Below are 20,613 nucleotides of genomic sequence, written 5' to 3' on the forward strand. Positions count from 1 at the left end.
TCCCCCTATACCTGGGTGGGGTTCCTGACCTCACATAGTAGGCAGGGAGGTACATACTGTGTCTTCTATCCCCCTATACCTGGGTGGGGTTCCTGACCTCCCATAGTAGGCAGGGAGGTACATACTGTGTCTTCTATCCCCCTATACCTGGGTGGGGTTCCTGACCTCCCATAGTAGGCAGGGAGGTACATACTGTGTCTTCTATCCCCCTATACCTGGGTGGGGTTCCTGACCTCCCATAGTAGGCAGGGAGGTACATACTGTGTCTTCTATCCCCCTATACCTGGGTGGGGTTCCTGACCTCCCATAGTAGGCAGGGAGGTACATACTGTGTCTTCTATCCCCCTATACCTGGGTGGGGTTCCTGACCTCCCATAGTAGGCAGGGAGGTACATACTGTGTCTTCTATCCCCCTATAGCTACCTGGGTGGGGTTCCTGACCTCCCATAGTAGGCAGGAGGTACATACTGTTCTTCTATCCCCCTATACCTGGGTGGGGTTCCTGACCTCCCATAGTAGGCAGGGAGGTACATACTGTGTCTTCTATCCCCCTATACTGGGTGGGGTTCCTGACCTCCCATAGTAGGCAGAGAGGTACATACTGTGTCTTCTATCCCCCTATAACCTGGGTGGGGTTCCTGACCTCCCATAGTAGGCAGGAGGTACATACTGTGTCTTCTATCCCCCTATACCTGGGTGGGGTTCCTGACCTCCCATAGTAGGCAGGGAGGTACATACTGTGTCTTCTATCCCCCTATACCTGGGTGGGGTTCCTGACCTCCCATAGTAGGCAGGGAGGTACATACTGTGTCTTCTATCCCCCTATACCTGGGTGGGGTTCCTGACCTCCCATAGTAGGCACGGAGGTACATACTGTGTCTTCTATCCCCCTATACCTGGGTGGGGTTCCTGACCTCCCATAGTAGGCAGGGAGGTACATACTGTGTCTTCTATCCCCCTATACCTGGGTGGGGTTCCTGACCTCCCATAGTAGGCAGGGAGGTACATACTGTGTCTTCTATCCCCCTATACATGGGTGGGTTCTGACTCCATGAGGTAACTCCCTTTCCCATACGGTGGGTCGACTCTGGGCAGGAGGTACATACTGTGTCATCTATCCCCTTATATCTGTGTTTCCAACAGCTTTCTGTCTTTGTCTTGGAATGAGATTACTTGGTTTTGTCCTGGCCCTGGCAGTCAAATGCATAGTTATTGTTTTTGGAGATGACATTCTTTTTCCTTGTAAATCATCTCTCTGTTGTGTATTATTATATTTGTTATTTTGAATGTATAATGTAAGCATTTGAGTGTATTCCTCTTTGTTGGATTTTGTGCTTGTGTCCGGATGAGACTTGTAGGTGATCTCAAACTAAGAACATTGATGGTATGCTCTTGGAATCTACATCTGATACCTATTTGTTCCCAGTTCCCCTTTGTCTTACTCTCTCTTGGGTGCTTTAATTGTAATTCTAGAACTTTTTACTATCCCATTTTCTTCCTTTTTACTGGCGCTGATATAACCTAAATGTGTTGGAAGCGCCGTAAAACCCTTAAAAACAAAACAAACAAAACAAGACTTTTAGGCGATCTCAAACTAAGTATTTTGATAGTTTGCTCTTGGAATCTACATCTGTTTCCTATTTTAACCAATTCCCCTTTGTCTTCCCTTTTCTTGGGTGCTTTAATTGTAATTCTATAACTTTTTACCATCCCATTTTCTTCCTTTTTACTGGCGCTGATATGACCTTAATGTGTTGCAAGCGCCGTAAAACCCTTAAAAACAAAAACAAACAGACTTTTAGATGATCTCAAACTAAGTACACCGATAGTGTGCTCTTGGAATCTACATCTCTTTCCTATTTGAACCACTTCCCCTTGTCAAAAACCTTCTTGTTTGTAATGTATTTTTTTGTTGTTTTTTTTTTTTTTTGTAATGTATTAGTTTTCATTGTTTTTTTTTTTTTTTGTTGGTTGAAGAAAGGTTTTGAGCCCGAAATGTTCTGTGTTTGGTATTTTGTTCTCTTTTGGAGAGTTTTATGGCACATGTAGGTCATGCCAGTGCCAGTTGTAGGAAGGAAATTGGATGGTCGAAAATTTATAGAATAACGAATGACAGCACATGTGTCTGGATGAGACTTTTAGGTGATCTCAAACTAAGTACTTTGACGGTGTGCTCTTGGAATCTACATCTGTTCCCTATTTGAACCAATTCCCCTTTGTCTTACTCTCTCTTGGGTGCTTTAATTGTAATTCTAGAACTTTTTACTATCCCATTTTCTTTTTTTTTCTGGCGCTGATATGACCTAAATGTGTTGCAAGCGCCCTAAAAGCCTTAAAAACAAAAAACAAAACAAGCACATGAGAAAAAGTTTTGTTTTTGTTTATAAGGATTTTATGGCGCTTGCAACACATTTAGGTCATATCAGCGCCAGTAAAAATGGAGAATATGGGATAGTAAAAAGTTCTAGAATTACAATTAAAGCACCCAAGTAAAAGGTAAGACAAAGGGGAACTGGGAACAAATAGGGTTCAGATGTAGATTCAAAGAGCATACCATCAATGTACTTAGTTTGAGATCACCTATAAGTCTCATCCAGACATGAGCACAGGTCCCTACTAAGAGGAATACACTCAAATGCTTACATTATAAATTTAATTTAATTCAAAACAACAAATATAATAATACATGAGAGAGAGATGATTTACAGGGAAAAAAATATAACTGTTTCCCTTCCAGCCAAAAACTACGGCCAGGCCCAGGACAAAACCAAATAATCTCTTCATTCAAAGAGAAAAACGGAGAGCACGTTGGAAAACTGATATAATATAGGGGGTTAGAAGATACAGTAAGTAGGTACCTCCCTGTCCACTATGAGAAGTCAAAGGGCCCCACCACTATGGGAAGTCAAAGGGCCCCACCACTATGGGAAGTCAAAGGACCCCGACACTATGAGAAGTCAAAGGGCCCCACCACTATGAGAGGTCAAAGGGCCCCGACACTATGAGAAGTCAAAGGGCCCCACCACTATGAGAAGTCAAAGGGCCCCGACACTATGAGAAGTCAAAGGGCCCCGACACTATGAGAAGTCAAAGGGCCCCGACACTATGAGAAGTCAAAGGGCCCCGTCCATGTGGTTTGGATGCTTTCATTGCGTCGCCTCAAACTCCAGAGTATTTAATTAAAAAAGATAGAATGAAAATAACAAAGTAATGCAGTATTTTTAATAACAAATATTTATTATTATTGTTGTCCTTATTAAGTACATGATGAAAATATAAAATAAATTAAAACTGACTGACAACAAAACAATATTATATGGAGTAATCAAGTAACAATGTTGTGATCGTTTAGAGAAAAATAAACAGACAAAACGTCCCATCTGGATTATTTTGACCTCGTCAAAAAGCCGCATAATAGAAGAGACGTGAAAGAAGGAAAATAAGTCATTCACCCATCACACTTGTCTACTTAGGTCGAAATTGTTTGTTTGTTCGTTTGTTTGTTTTTCAGGGTTTTACGGCGCTTGCAACAGATTTAGGTCATATCAGCGCCAGTAAAAAGTTCTAGAATTACATTAAAGCGCCCAAGAAAATGGTAAGACATAGGGGAATTGGTTCAAATAGAACACAGATGTAAATTCCAAGAGCACACTATCAGAGTACTTTGGATGAGACTTTTAGGCGGTCTCAAACTGACACAAGCACTAGTCCCCACTAAGAGGAATACACTCAAATGTTTACAAATCATGTAAACAAAATATAATACAGTGCATAACAGAGAGATGATTTACAAAGAAAAATATCACCTCTCAGCCAAGAACTCTGGCCAGGGCAAGGACAAAACCAAGTCATCTCATTTCAAGACAAAGACAGATAACCAGTTGGTAATCAGAAATATGGGATAGAAGAGGTCGAAATTCCTTGGATTCTATAATGCAGCTAAACCCACAACGTTATTAATTAAGTTATCACATTAACTCACTCAACCCTAACACCGACTATATCCGTAGTTTACCCAAGTTACTTTTATCCCATGCCTATTTATTACATTTTTCTGAGACAAAATTATAGACGTAGTATCAAAGCTAATGTTTTTTTGTTTTTTTGGCTACGCTTATTTGTACTACCACTGCAAATAACGCCAGAGCTTATTTGTACTCTTACTAAAAATAGAATTTGCGTAATTACTAAAAATATAACATTTTATACGGATAGAACTGCAATATACAATGAATTATCTGGAATGGAAGTCAAAAAGTGACCACTTCATCTCATCACAATCACATTATAACTATTATTACAAGTTGATTTTGACGGACTTTGGTAATTCTTCACTCTTTTCAAGTCACAGAATACTCAGTTTACAAGGTAAGCATACGAAATGCACATTTTAATTCATTTCTTATTTTTATAACTAAACATGCTTTGGGGTTGTGTGTTTGTTGATTGTGCATCAGCTGACGACACATTTGTCGCTACCGCGAATTACTTAACTTTATTACTTTATTTTGTGAAAAATAACAATAACAGGGCTTTAAAAAAATTAAAATACTAATTTCCCCCGCCCCCCCCCCCCCAAATAATTTAAATCATCCTTCCATGTCAGGCGATTAAAACCAGGTGTTTCAATGTTCGATCCCCAGCGAGGCGACCAAAAGATACTATTTTTAGAAGGCCCTGATCCCCAGTCAAAAGGTTGCTAATTTTATCACGATCAAGAGGTTTCGAGTACTCACGACATTCCAGGCTCAGGGTCCTTTAAAAAAATACTTTTCATTCAGTTATTGTTATTATCTTTATTATGGCCGACACATCGTCCATACTTTTTCAAAACTTGTTTTTTTTTTTTTGGGGGGGGGGGGGGCTGTTTTTTTATATCGGAAAATTGGGTTTTGTATGTTATGTTCATGGAGAGATAGATAGATAGAGAGAGAGAGAGAGAGAGAGAGAGAGAGAGAGAGAGAGAGAGAGAGAGAGAGAGTAATATATTATATAGAAAAGAGATATGTAGGGGTTGTATTATTAGTAGTTTTGAAATGCCTATGATGATGACAATGTGAGATAATTATATTAGTGTGATTATTTTTATTATATTTTTAAAAATTACGTACGGCTATGTCGTAGTGGTATGACACTCGCTTTTGGACCGGAAGGTCCTGGGCTCGAGCCTCGCTCGGCGCATAGTTGAGCCCTTGGAAAAGGCACTTTGCTCACTTTCTCTCACCGGACTCAGTTGTAAAATGTGTACTTGGCCGTTAACTGCGTTGTCTCTGTCCGAAGTAATTGTAATATCGCCTAACAGACGTTATGTCCCGTTCAACATGCGAAGTGTTGCTGTTATAAACTTTAGCATTGGCATGTATGTGCCTATTTTGCTGTAGTGAATTTAATTTAATTTTTTGTTTTCATCGACAGCTAACATGAAAGAACACTGTTGACGTTACTGGTGTCCTGACAATCCATAAAGATGCTGGCTCAAGGGCTATTCTGGCAAGGTGTGTTGAGGCAAACCTTTGCCTGTGGCAAAACTCATCAATCAGCAAACCATCATCTGGGCCAGCAGACCAGAGTGTCTGCATGCACTTTTTGACAATGGTTAGTAATGTTTTCAAATCTCCATTGCGCCTTTACATTTTTTATTGGTGATCAATAAAATAAATGCTCATTTTTCTAAATGAAAATGGCAAAGCATCATTTGAATTGAATTACTACTGAATGTATTAACTTAACGACAGACTATAGTTTGTTGCCAAGAGTTTTGTTCTATGGATGTAAAACCAATGAAATTTCAAGTGTGTTGGTGTGAATAATGATCATTTTTTAAAAATTGCTATGTCTTTGACAAATGCATTTTATGACAATAATGCCATTTCCAAAAATTGCTAATGAAATGTGTCTCTTTTTTATTTCAATTTTTCCATCCAGAGCAGGATCAACCCTCTTTGTGGAACTACAAAAAAAGTGGTGGCAAACAAGTAGTGTTGACTTTTTCTGTAAGATTTTCAAGGGTTTGGGAAAGCAAATTGCTTTTTATTCAGAGCTAGTGCACTATTTAACTGTTTTATTGTCTAAAATAGAATTGATTTTGCAGTTCAACTTGACTAGATATCTAATTTTATACGACTTGTCTCTCAAGTAGAATAAAAAAATGAAAAATGAGGATAGCGTGCCATATCATATTTTGAAAAATCATTTAATATATCTAGAAATCATCTGTATAACCTATTGTATACAGTAAATAATTAGGTTTTGTGATTATAATGATGAATTCATAAGGTATGACATCATATTTGACCACAAAATTATTTTATCTCTGGGCGTAAAAAAAATCAATTTTACAGCATTTTTTTTTATCTAAGGGGTATGGGTTAGTGAACTGATTATAATTTTTTTTAGACTTAGATCAATCTACAAAATTTTCGTTTTCTTGTCCTATTACGGTCATATTTTGAAAGTTTGATGGATCATTTCTTTTAGTTGTCTGCAAAATCAGCCTTTTAACTTTATGTCAAATTATAGAAAAAGCTTGCGCTTTCTCAAATGTCTGTTTTATGTCATTTGTCTGATTTTCTAGCAATCCTACCTCAATCATTTTCCTTTAAATTATCTTCAAATTTATTCAGAATCTTTTCTATGATGTGTTTTACATCATGATGTGCGGGTGGTTGGATGGGAGCATCACCCTTGAATCATATACCTATGATGTTCGCATGGGTGTACGATCCGATAGTGATGTCGTTTCTTCTTCTCTTTACTAGCCTATCCTGCTTCTTTGGTTTGTGATTGTATTTTTGACAGGGGATATTTTTTTCCTGTAAATCCTCTGCCTGTTTGTTCTTGGTTATTTATAATTTAGCTTATGATATCTTTAGGTTATGATTTTGATTGACATTTGTACTATTTTTGTTAGATTGCTTGTTTTTTTGTTTCAGCGGTCTCTCATATAACCTCAATTGTGTTGGAAGAGACCTAAAGCAACAAACAAACAAAAAAAAAACATCATGATGTAAGTGTTTGGGGGTAAATTAAAATTTAGCAATTTTATAAATTTTAAAATTCATTTGTTCCGCGCTAAATTTTCAGTTGAAATCAAATAAAAATTCTAAAAAAATTATTCCAAGAGTTTTCATGATATAGCTATTTATGAAAGAAACATTGTGTTTAAATTTGAAAGAAATTTTTATGCTAGTTTTTGGTGCATCTATGTTAGAAATTTTAGGGTTTTACGTCTAATTTTAGCTTATGTTGCCCCTTAAAAAAATTTTTTTTTTAAATTGTTATTTTTGGTGTTTAGCATCAAATTATACATTACATTATTAGTTCATGAGATATAATTAAAGAATTTTAGAACTATAAAGCATATTTGACCACTAAAGTAATTTTTTGGTGAATAACAGCAGATATTAAATTATTTCGCAATTTTTTTTCTTAGAGGTATGGGTTAGCGAATCGTTTATAATTTTTTTCAGAATTTGATCAATTTATAAAATATATTACTGTTTTCTTGTTCCATATTGGTTATACTTGATGAATGTTGGCCTTTGTCTGCATAATTAGCTTTATTATCAAATTAAAGACAAATTTTTCATTTTCTCAAAATTTCATTGTGCGTCATTCTCTGATTTTCTAACATTCACATCTGGATTGTTTCCCATCAGATTGTCTTCAAATTTGGTCAGAATTTTTCTTATGATGTGTTTTGCATCATGATGGTTGGGTTTTGGGCTAAACAAAAATTTAGCAGTTTTATGAATTTTTAAATCAATTTTTTTTCCTGTCATGTCACACCAAATTTTCACTAAGAAATCGAAAAAAAAATTCTGAAAAATTTATTTTCAAGACTATTGCTAAACCTATCCATCTTGTAAGAAACATTTTGTGTAAATTTGAAAGAGATCTGTTCGTTGTTTTTTTCTGCATCACTGTAAGAATTTTTGGGGTCTAATCTGAGCTTATATTGTCCCCCCTGGTGGTAGGGATTTGGTGGCTAATAGTATTAGCGCTGGTGTTAGGGACTCAGTAATAGCCATGTCGTAGGAACTCGGCGAGTAAAAGTGCTGGTGATAGGGATTCAACGAGTAAAAGCGCTGGTGGTAGGGACTCAGTGAGTAATAGCGCTGGTCGTAGGGACTCAGTGAGTAAAAGCGCTGGTCGTTGGGACTCGATGAGTAAAAGCCCTATGACTCGCTGAGTAATAGCGCTGGTGGTAGGGACTCGGTGAGTAAAAGCGCTGGTGGTAGGGGCTCAGTGAGTAAAAGCGCTGGTCGTAGGGACTCAGTGAGTAAAAGCTCTATGACTCAGTGAGTAGAAGCGCTGGTGGTAGGGACTCAGTGAGTAAAAGCTCTATGACTCGGTAATAGCACTGGTGGTAGGGACTCGAAGAGTAAAAGCACTGGTGGTAGGGACTCAGTGAGTAAAAGCTCTATAACTCGGTAATAGCACTGGTGGTAGGGACAGTGTCAGTGAGTAAAAGCGCTGGTGGTAGGGACTTGGTGAGTTATAGCACTGGTGGTAGGGACTCGGTGAGTAAAAGCTCTATGACTCAGTGAGTAAAAGCGCTGGTGGAAGGGACTCGGTGAGTAATTGCACTGGTGGTAGGGACTCGGTGAGTAAAAGCTCTATGACTCAATGAGTAAAAGCGCTGCTGGTAGGGACTGTTTGTGTGTTTATTTGTTTTTGAGGGTTTTACGGCGCTTGCAACACATTAAGGTCATATCAGCGCCAGTAAAAAGGAAGAAATGGGATAGTAAAAAGTTAGAGAATTCAATTAAAGCACCCAAGAAAAGGTAAGACAAAGGGGAATTTGTTCAAATGGGAAACAGATGTAGATTCCAAGAGCACACCATCAAAGTACTTAGTTTAAGATCACCTAAAAGTCTCATCCAGACACAAGCACAGGTCCCGACTAAGAGGAATACACTCAAATGTTAACAAATCAAATATAATATGTAAATAAAACATAATACAGTACATAACAGAGAGATGATTTACAATGAAAAAAATATCATCTCCCAAAACTAACTATACATTCGACTGCTTCCCTCTCAGCCAGGGGATCCGGCCAGGACCAGGACAAAACCAAGTAATCTCATTCCAAGACAAAGACAGAAAGCATGTTGGAAAACAGATATAAGGGGATAGAAGACACAGTATGAACCCCCCTGCCCACATTGGGAGGTCAGGAACCCCGCCCAGGTGGTAGGGACTGGGTGAGTAATAGCGCTGGTGGTAGGGACTCAGTGAGTAAAAGCGCTGGTAGGAATTCAGTGGTGTCACTGATTTTATGACATTAGAATATAAAGAAATTTACAACTACAATCAGACTAATGATTTTACAAAAGGTCCCCACAAAAAACTATATCTTTAAATTATTAAACAAGTCTGTTGATTAAATTAAATTATAATTTTATTTTAAAAGATCAAGAAAATGTCAAAATAAAAATGAAAGTTTTGACAACCAAAATGTACCTATTCCGTAACATATAAAGACACACAAACAAATCTTGTCTTCTTGCTCCTCTGTAATCTTGACACAGCATTGCTCTGATATTTCGTGAAGATGTGTAGCATGAACACTACTTCACTCTATACCGATCACGACCCAACAAGTATTGAGAACAACCATGCTTCTCAAATTTGTTTTACATACAGGACTTTGCACTATCCTTTTGAATCTGGATAGAGACTTGACCGACTCAATTGTTAACGGGCACCTTTTTACTGTCACACTCTTTTATTGGGATGTGATATTACGACTTATAATGTCCCTTTTTATTTCGTCACTGACCGACCACCTTTGAAATTTTGATATTCTACAACACAGTGTTTGGTCTCCTGTGTTATATTTGTTTTATTCTGTACCGACCTGTATAACACAGTTTCTGCCTTCTCTGTGTTATATTTTTATTGGGACATATAGTAACAGATTTGCCTTCTCTGTACTATGAATTGGTCACCCGTTCACGGACTGACACAGTACAGTAGCCTGCACTATGCCTTGCTATCTTCCGGCCCCAAACGTACTTCACACAATCAACCCTGCATTATGTGAAGGATAGCTAGTGACGTTTGGCGACTGAGAGACGTTGTCATCACAAGATAGCATAGCAACAGGTTTGAAAAATACCAACTTGTGGCTGCCTAAAGCTAATATCCCATTGAGACTTAAGCTCGTTCTACAGTAACGTGACAGCCCCCACCCACGTTAAAAATTTACTTTTTTGGTGGTTTATTACATGAAAATAAATTTTACAAATGGACAATGAGTAAAGGTATTAAGGGAATTCTGTATGAAATTTCCTGTGTAGAGTCACATTTGAAAAATTTCGCAGTCTAACTGTCTCTGTCGTGTCAAGGGCATCTTTATGGTCGCATGTCTCTGTTATCTGGAGTCCCTGTCTGGTCAGTCTGTGTGTCCATAACGTCTTTGGTCTCTCTGTCTGGTCAGTTTGTGTGTCCATAACGTCTGTGGTCTCTGTCTGGTCAGTCGGTGTGTCCATAACTTCTGTGGTCTCTGTCTGGGCAGAGTGTGTATTTATAATGTCTGTGGTCTCTGGTCAGTACGTGCATTTACAATGTCTGGTGTCTCTGAAAAGTCAGAAAGAGGGTTAGAATGGGGATTTGTCTGTATTAAGTCAGTCATGTCAACAATGTCAAAGTCTTTATCTTCAGAGACAAGAGTCAAAAATTGTTCCAACTGGGAGATTCTTTGCAGAAACTGATGTTCTACCATAACTTGAAATAAGCTATTGATCCTGTTTGTCACTGAAGATACAATTCGATACAGTCCTTCCTGTGTATTTGTCACACGTCATACTGGTACAATGTCAGTTTCAGGTTGGTCATGGATTTCCAGTCTTTCGCCCGCCATGACCCTCATCATCTATGCACATAATATTCACAAGTGGATACAAATATCGATTTACTTTGTATGTTGCATCCATAACAAACACATCACAAAAAACACTCAAATCACGCCTCATTCTTCCCGTTACTTAAAACAAATACTCAAAACCAACATCCTCATTCACACTGAACTTTGTTACACCTCCTTCCTCCTCTATCTCTCTCAGTAATTCCTGTACCGTCTCACCGTCCGTCCTGTCAATATCAGTCTTGAACAATCTCCGCTGCAAATCTTCGACATCTTTAGGCAATACATTTTATCCTTGGCTTGATTGAATGTATTGCCTAAGTTGGGTTGTGGACACCTTTGTTTTAGCCATAGCCTTCACTGTCTCATTCACGAGGGGCAGGCGATTCTCCGGATAAAGTGAGGATGGCTAAATGTAAAAAGAAAAAAGATTAAAAGTACAAAATTGTATGCAATAGCATTCAATTCAGACCTGCCAGCTAACAAAACAATAAAAAGCATTTTATTTTTTATTGACAATTTAAAGACAAAAATCTGCATATAAACCCATAATGCACGAGTTGTGTTTGTCACTCTAAAATACTTGAATGAACTAAAATGCAACAGGCGCTCATCAAATTCAAGGGTTAAATGAATGACTGCAGAATTCCCAACAAACGTCGCTTCATTGTCTTTCTAACATTTTCATGGCATACAAAAACGCAATAGAGTGGTCACCATTTATAATTAGTCCTCAGAAATCAAGCACTTATAACTGCATCGTACTCATAGTCAAAGTCAAATTTTATTTTGAAAAGTCTATGGACAACCATCAAATCTTAAAATTCCTTATCTGGAACAAAAAAAAAAAACAAAGACAAAAAAAAAAAAAAGACCCAAAAAAATACCACCACCTAGATCTGCTTATATTGTCTTACAGGACTTAATAGCGCTTACAACACTATAAAAAGGATGATGATATGGTGACTGATTCAATAAATAGGGAACAGTAGATTTCACAAGCACCTCAAAGATGTACCAATTTTGACATTACCTCAAAGTCTCACCGAGACACAAGCAAAGGATCCTGCTAAAACATTTACATAATGCAATAATATTCAAAACCTATAACAGTACATAACAGAGAGATGATTTACAGTATAAAAAATCATCTCAAGAAGAAAGGTACTGTATTTGACTGTCTGCCTCCCAACTAAAGACCCCCGCAAGGACCAGGAAAAAAATGAGCAATCTTAATCCATAACAAAGACAGGGAGCAACATGGAAAGGGAAAACAAATATAAGGGATAGAAAAATGTGAACTCTCTGCCCAGAACCCTTCCAAGAAATTTTTTTTTAATAAAAAAAAATACAAATTCTGTAACAGTCAATTTTGTCACAAGCTGGTCATCATCTCTCCATCTCAGTGCGCCACCTTGAATGTATCGTAATAAAATATGAGTTGGAATGGCTGTTGTTCTTTAAACATTTGGTCCTGGTGTCAACAGTGCATTTACCTAACTAATCTATTACTATATATTACACTCAATAGTGGGAGGGGGGAGGGACAATTAAGTACTGAAAATATAAAGTAACAAGAAAAGAAAAAATAATACATATTTATAAAAAAAATTGAGTCTAATTGCGACTAAAATAGAATTTGCAATTAATTGCTGTCAAGTGTAAAATTTTCGGCAGCGAAAAACTGCAGGGACAAAATGTCGATGGAAAATAAGTATAAAATGAATGAGTCTTACCAATTTATCGCATGGGTGATTTTCATGGTTGTGATTAGCCCCTGTAACCCTCAGAAGCCAGTATTAATTTCAGAGTCCTGCATGGTAAGAAAAACTTTTTATTACAAAATAATAAAATTATCCACAACATAGTATGATAAAATATTAATAGCGTTGTCACTTGCATACCTCAATTGTGAAGGATTTCAACATGCAGATTATAGAGCAATTGAAAATAAATCTTAATAAGACATTCAATAATAATACTAATCCAGCGCAATCAGATTTTTTGAACAAATCAAGTCTTTCACTTTTTAAAACTGTTCTGGTAATAGTTGAACTATTGTCTTGCTGCATTACATCGTGCAGCCCGCCCACTGAAGACTGTAAATGAGCTGCAGATAGGCACACATTGCCTCTTCCTCTGGATGTTTTAAAATTCAGAATCAGTTTGATTGCTTTATTAAAATTGTCTTGGCAATCAAGATAGAAAAGCTGATGGTGATAATTTACTTCCGAGTTATTCTGAAATATTATAACCTTGTGCATATAATATTTTCATTTTTTTTTAAATATGTAAAAGTAAAAAAGCACCTCCTGCCCCCGTCCAAAAACAACCTCCTACCTCTGGTTAGGGCGAACTCCTTTGCTTGAAGTCAATTGCTTTTTGCCCTGCTTGCATTCATAGACACAAAAGTCATAAATTAGCCAACTTTCCTCAGGGTGATATGATGGAAGCTGAAAAACACGGAATAATATAAAAGATCATAACATAAACACCTAAATATTAAGTTAAAAATTGCAATATTTTCTCCAACTGAGACAAAGGTGTTACAGTTCAGTACGTTAGAAGAATAAGAAAGTAAGTCGAGAGTTTTCTCGAAGAACTTAAATTTGTGACGTGGTACTCAAATCAGGGACTAGGTCAAAAGCTGAATGGCACAAATGGAAAGCCAAAGGCATGTTGTTTTCAATATTTAAAGTCAATAAAAATTCAAATTCTGTGCATTCTAATATTAGGCAAACAACTACAGACCACACTAAATTGAATTGTATTAAGTAAAAGGATCTTGTCACATTCAATCAAGCTGTCATTTGAGAAAAATTACTTCATTATAAATTGAAGTTCAGATCGCATGTTTGAAGCCGTATTAGGAAAATTCATGTATCTGTGTATAAGCCAAGTTTCATCAAAATCACAGTGGCAACGAGTGTCTAATATTTGCCACCAGATACACTCGTAAAATTTGAGTGTAGGCCTATTTAGCAAAATCATATATTAGGAATGGTTTATACTACATCATAAAGTAGCGCATGCCCGTCATCATCCTGCATCTTTTATATATATATATATAAATATTAAAAAAAGAATTGAGCTTTCATAAGCCACAATATCCACCAAACATGCTCAAAGCACTTTACAAAGGATCCATGACTAGCAGCAACACGTAACAAGTAGAACGTTAGGCGATGTTTTTCTTCTGACAGACAACGCTCTTAGCGGATAAGAAATCATACACATGAGTACAGTGAGAGAATGTGAGTCCTTGATGAGGCTCGACCCCAGGACCTTCCAATCCGGAAGTGAGTGCCACACAGCCGAATATATCTTGGCTGTTCTTGAGAATTTGCCAAACACCTACAAACTAATTAGTAAAAAGAGGGGAGATGGGCAGAAATAGACAGACAGATACACACTCAGAGAGAGAGAGAGAATAATATCAGTTGCCTGTGGTGTCAGTCCGTTTAGGAGTGAGGTGGCGGAAGAAGTAGTCTAGCATTAGTACTTGGGTAGTAGTAGTAAGTAGTAAATAGGGGAGGTCTTCTGCACGTTCCTTGAGCTAAGGAAAGTATTCCTTCAACTAACCTTAAAATAAAAAATAAAACATTGTACATTTCCAACACTTGGACCTGCACTATGACCTATAACTAAAACTAACAGACAAAAAAAAAACCCCGCTAAGACTCCTCTCCAGTACCTTTCAATATTTCAAATTGAATTATAATGGCTGCGGAAAACTAAAACAATGGTCATATAAGGAAATTTACAAATCAACTAAAACAATGGTCATATAAGGAAATTTACAAATCAATCAAGTTGTTCTACAGGTTTTAAAATGAAAATATGAAGTAACAAGATATCACTCTAATATAGTGACACCTAACTAACACTAGACATCACACCAGCAGCAATGCTGAGCGGAGTAATTTTACTTTTTTCACTAGCAACCAAGTTGCCACATTGGATTTTCTTTCTTTACTTTTTTTTTTAGTGTTCTGCTAATGTGCAATCTACATTTAAAATAAAAAGTGGCATCTTTCATTTCTTCTAATTCTTAACAGACACGATTATGTCCACTTCACATCTCAACAACAGGGACAATTTTTTTCACTTCTTGAGGCAGTTTTTTCTTACTTCTTTTAAATTTCATTTTTTAAAGCTTCTTTATTGATTTGATTATAAGTTCTATTGTTCTTCTTTTATTATAATTTCATTGTCAATATCATTTTCATCCGTCATCAGCATACTTTTACAGTACTTTTACCATGTTATTCTTACGCTCTTACAGTTACAGTACAGCAGAGCGATACCTAACGCAGACCTTTAAAGTGCTACTAAATTTGAAAAATTAAAATAAAACGTTTGACAAAAGATCCACAGTTCAAAAGCTAAAACAATTATAAAGTGAAACTACCTCGAGGCTCGAGGAACATCGGGGGTAAGGTCTCCCGCCCATACTGGGCACTGGGGGACTGGAAGTCTAGAGAGCTGCGCCGGTGGAACCCGTAATTTAGTTTCTTAAACGGTTCCGATCATTCAAGAGAGGAGTAGTACCTATCTAGTTGTAGTTATTAGTAGAAGAAGAAGAAGAAGAAGGAGCATGTTCAGGTTCAAGTTCAACCCTCTTCTTTAACTTCTTAGTAGGCACTTGCAAGAATTTTTCAAAATAGTGGCTATGGGTATTAATTAGCGTAGAAAAATAAAGGGGAGTGAAACATTAACTAGAGTGAAAAATTATCGCTCTGTCTCAACTGGTTAAAAAGTTATGACCGTTTATGTGGTGGAAAATCTCTAATTAATAGGAAAAAATGTGACAAAAGCACAGCATCCCAATGGATAATCACGTATAATTCAGAAACAGCTTCAGATACAACTTTCAAATTTTTACATGTGGTAAATCAACATCTCTGTAATACATTGCAAACAGAAAATGAATTATTTTGAGAAAGAAAAGTATAGTTTAGAGCTGAGACAGCTGAAATCAAGGAAAAATTAGGCAGTTTAGTGAGCAGCAGCAGTGGCAGTCAAATTTTGACCCAACTCGCCCATAGGAAAGTTGTGACTGGAAATTGCCGTTCGCGTTTTAGGGGGTTCAATTAAAGATGCATAACTTCGTTATAAAGAGGAATATCGCAGATATTTTGGTATCATTATTTTCGTCTTTCAATTTCCTTTTAAATGGTGCCAATTAAGGAAAAATCCCATTAATATCTCCAGAAGTTATATGAAGTTAAAATTTGGCAATTTTCAAATGCATTTATTTTTTTATTTACCGCGTGTGTTTTTAAAATTTAAACGCTTGTTTTTAGAATAACATCTAAACTTTATTCATGCCAAATTTCAGGGCTCTATTATATCGATGCGCAGACACCTTTTAACTCTGCGCCGAAATGCCTTGTTTACATTATCTTCTCATCATGGCTGCCGGGCGATATCGATATCCATATCGATATTTTAAATTTAGTTATGTATTATGTTAAATTTAGTCCATAATATTTTCAGTACTATTATTTCCTATGTTTTTATTTTGAATACATACTTTCCAACTTTATTTATAGGCATTTTAAAGTTTTTGTTTTAAAAGTTTGTATATTTCTTCTCTTTGTGAAATTCGATATTAATAATATCGATATTTTAAAAATACCAATTGCTTTAATTTAATTTTATTTTACTCTGCCATCAAGTCATCAAGTTTCTTTCCCATATGTTTAGATATGTTTATCATGTGTATCCATATTTTAAAGGCCTTAGCCTTAATAATTATTATGGTAAGAATTCTGTCAGTTTTGACACCCCCATACATTGAGAGAGAAGGGGGGGGGGGGGATAAAATTATATTAATTGTCAGTTCAAATGATGTAATAGCAATAAACCCAAAGTGGTTCAGCAGAATTTTTTAAAGTATTAAAAGCCAGAACTTTCCTTCTAATTATAATAGGGAATCTGTTTCAATTTATTTGAACTTTTTCAATCTACCATTTTATTTGATTTATATGCAATTAAATTGCCATAGATACACAACATGTTTATATCTTTTCATTTAAATACTCTCAAACCCTTTTTTATTCTCTATGTATTAATTAAAAGAGGGTAATTATTTGCAATTGTTTCAGTGAGATATTGGGGATAAATCCAAAAGTGATAGAGCAAATTCTTTCTTACGTCTAGCCGAGTTTTTGATTAGGAAGTGTCAATTGCCAAGGAGTGAGTCCTTGGTAGTTGACGGTTCATCAATTGCCAAGGAGTCAAATTGGAACTCTTCAGCCGCATGTGGTGATTTCAGTCGGGCCTCAATCAGCTGCATGTGGTGATTTCAGTCAAGCCTCGATTTGCGCGCATACGAATCTCGAACTCTAACCCCGTCACTTTCTTTTCTTCCATTCGCCATTCACTCATTCCTTGTCAATCGTTGTGGAAAGGATCAAGTCCACACTTGTTGGCATTTGTTTTTAATTTTTATGTCTTTTCACGAATTCCAAGATGATTTAAAATAATATCAAACAAAAATTACTGTTGATTTCAGATTCAGCAGGGGAAAAAAAAGGACGAGGTGGCAAATCCCTGCCAAGATGTCCTAGATTAAAAAAGAAAAGTAAGATTTCCTTTATTTTAAAGGAAATATACTGCACATCGTCTTAATACGGAATAATTAACGTAAAACATTTGTGCAACAAGATCAATCCGTGGCATTTATAGTAAATAGTTGATGATCTACCAACTGGCAAGGTCCGTAACAAAAAGATGGCAGAGAGGGAAAAGAGAAAATGACAGAGAGAGAGAGAGAGTGTGTGTGTAATAGAGGAAAAAAAAAAGAGAAAACGACACAGAGAGAGAAAGAAGAGTAAAAGAGAGTATTAATTAATATTAATATTAATACATAACATCACTCTGTGGCAATACATCACTTCGTGACACTAAAGGTACTCCGTGGCAGTTAAAAGTACACATGCGTAGTTGATGAACTGACACGGTCCTTGGCAATTGACGATTTGACAATTGTCAAGGTCCTTGGCAATTGACGCTACCTTTTGATTATGTAACATTTGCGTCATATTATGTAATAATGTGTTAATTTGAAATGTTTATCTTCCTCTTTATTAATGTAAATGCATTGTCCTCGATAAGACGAACATTTTGGTATACAATATATGATAAGAACTCCATATTGACTGTTTTAACCATTTTTTATTAACATCACGCGTTTTCGGTCACAAGTTTGCAATGGTAATTTTGGGGTAAAAATCGGTCTGAAATTTCAGACTTTGAACTGCCGTAACTACATTTCTAATCAAGATAGAAACAAAATTCAAACTGTTTTGTAATCTGTGTTGCCAGCTCTTTCATATGACATTGGTTTCAAGTGTGTGAGGTACATTTAGAATTTCTATTAAACTCCCTAGAAAAATAGATCACGACGACATGCAAATGAATGGCCGATTGGAATTTTGGAAAAGTCAATAATAAAATATTTATTCACATGAAGATAGACCAAATACACCACTGAATCGGCGTCATTTAGTTGTTCACTTTGAACTTTTCAAAATGAAAATAGACCTCATGCAAGCAAAGATATGAACTGACAAATGTTTGAGGTGGTGTACTCTTCTTAGTTGATAGAGTTAGAGTGAGAATGACGAGAAATGAGTTGCCACTTAATTAAGGAAAAAAATTGTCGTATCTAGTTTACTTACCTTCTTTGTTGACTTTTTAATAAAAAGTACATTATTCTCATTTTCGAATGTTTTCAAATTGGAGAAAAGATGAGAATGTCTCGTTTACCGAGAGGGCCATTTTTTTTTTTTTGCTTCACACTTCTCAAAGACAGACCGCGAAAAGTGGAGGCTGGGGTCGGCTGGTCCTTGACAGGGTTGCCAGATTATTTTTCAACAAAATGCCAGGGGAAGACTCAAAAAATGCCAAAACATTAAAAAAAATGCCAAAGTCTGTTGACTCCCACCCCCACTAAGAAAACTACTCACTTTTGATAGACAATTTACTATCATATCCTGGTGGCTTGCGTGTTTTCTTTTCTTTTTCTTTTATTTTATTTTTTTTTTTTTGTTTTTTTTTTTTTTTTTGAATTATACTAAATTTCCTGTTGGGGTAATTATTTACCTACTGACTACTAAGTGGAGTGCTAAACCACTACACCACGGTTGGATTTTAAGAATGAAAAAGAAATGTGAAGATGTTTGTTTTTACGCGTTTAGAAATAATTAAGAAAAGGTGTCATTTGAAGTATAATATACAAGAAAAGAAAATGCCAAATGAAAATGCCAAATGCCAAATGATTTTTCTAATGCCAAACGGTTTTCAAAAATGCCAGATTTTTGGAATCTGGCATTTAAAATGCCAAACTGGCAACCCTGCCTTGAAAGCTCACAAATGCAACTTTAAACGCATAAGAGTGCTGGGAGCAGGGTTGCCAGATTATTTTTCAACAAAATGCCAGGGGAAGACTCAAAAAATGCCAAAACACTCAAAAAAATGCCAAAGTCTGTTGACTCCCATCCCCACTAAGAAAACTACTCACTTTTGATAGACAATTTACTATCATATCCTGGTGGCTTGCGTGTTTTCTTTTCTTTTTTTTTTCTTTTTTTTTTTTTTTTTTTGAATTATACTAAATTTCCTGTTGGGGTAATTTTTTTTATTAAGAAAAGGTGTCATTTGAAGTATAATATACAAGAAAAGAAAATGCCAAATGAAAATGCCAAATGCCAAATGATTTTTCTAATGCCAAACGGTTTTCAAAAATGCCAGATTTTTGGAATCTGGCATTTAAAATGCCAAACTGGCAACCCTGGCTGGGAGTAGCTACAAATAGGTAAAGGAGCGGTGGTTTGCAACTTTAAACACATAAGAGTTCTGGGAGTACAAATAGTGAAAAGCGGTAGTTTTCGCTATTTGTAGTGGTAGTACAAATAACCACTTCTTTTTTTTTTTCATGTCAACGATAGTGATAGTTGAATAAAACTATCTATGTACATGCTCATTTTTTAATAATTTTTTCCAATTTTGAAAAGTATCAAAAATCTCCAGGATTGAGTGAGTTAAACCAGACGTAGTTTTCACACACACAAAAAGTCCCTGCATTGAAATAAATTATACATGGTGATTTGTAATGAAATAAAGTATACAAATTATGACAACAATAAGTATAAAATCCGCGTGATCACAGACAGGAAATTTGTCACTTTAAAGATTGAGGGAATAATATTTTTGCGACCCGATTTACCCCATGCCCCCCACCCCCTGTTATGATGGTTTTTGCGATTTTGTTATACAGTAGAATTACTTTAAACCGAAATTTTGAGGACCTTCTAAACCATTTCGGTTTAAAGACATTTTGGTTTAAAGCAAGTTTCCGTTTTGCAATGTTTTTCAAGGGTAGTAACTATTTAAGGAATTTGCTCATTTAATCGTATCATGGGTTTCCCGTTAAATGGAGTTGTTGAATAAATGCAGTCTTCGTTACCATTAATTTTTTTTTTTTTGTGTGTGTGTTTTAAAAATATTTTTGGGGGTTTTTGTTTTCAATTCAAAACTGTTGAAAGAGTTGAGTTCGGGATGCCGTGTATTCTACATATCTCCGTCTTGATCAACTTTTTTTTCATCGACTTACATAGTATTTTGATTTGAAACTGAAACGTGTAAGCACAGTGCTTTCTTTTAGACATCTTTTAGTAAAATGCAAAGCTAAAATAAGATCGAAAGTTCTTGTGCGATAATTGATAATGAGT

The 20,613-nt window shown here is 36.2% G+C and overlaps 2 long non-coding RNA genes across 3 annotated transcripts; one reads left to right on the forward strand and one right to left on the reverse strand.

The window, feature by feature from the left end:
- The first annotated feature begins 4,140 nt into the window (after positions 1-4,140).
- LOC144980309 (uncharacterized) lies at positions 4,141-7,602 on the forward strand. The gene is made up of 3 exons (XR_013646859.1): positions 4,141-4,368; positions 5,416-5,595; positions 5,926-7,602. It is a non-coding gene; the product is annotated as an uncharacterized LOC144980309 (long non-coding RNA).
- Positions 7,603-9,388: 1,786 nt separating this feature from the next.
- LOC144980307 (uncharacterized) lies at positions 9,389-18,740 on the reverse strand. Of its 2 annotated transcripts, none has more exons than XR_013646857.1 (4): positions 18,562-18,740; positions 13,214-13,326; positions 12,610-12,686; positions 9,389-11,282 (listed from the first exon to the last, which is right to left on the reverse strand). It is a non-coding gene; the product is annotated as an uncharacterized LOC144980307 (long non-coding RNA). The 2 variants fall into 2 exon arrangements; XR_013646858.1 differs by lacking the exon at positions 18,562-18,740 and adding an exon at positions 14,568-14,586.
- Between the last annotated feature and the right edge of the window lie 1,873 nt (positions 18,741-20,613).

Source organism: Berghia stephanieae, chromosome 9 (assembly GCF_034508935.2).
Source record: "Berghia stephanieae isolate SIO BIC M18660-M18661 chromosome 9, UCSD_Bste_1.3, whole genome shotgun sequence".
NCBI lineage: Eukaryota > Metazoa > Mollusca > Gastropoda > Nudibranchia > Aeolidiidae > Berghia > Berghia stephanieae.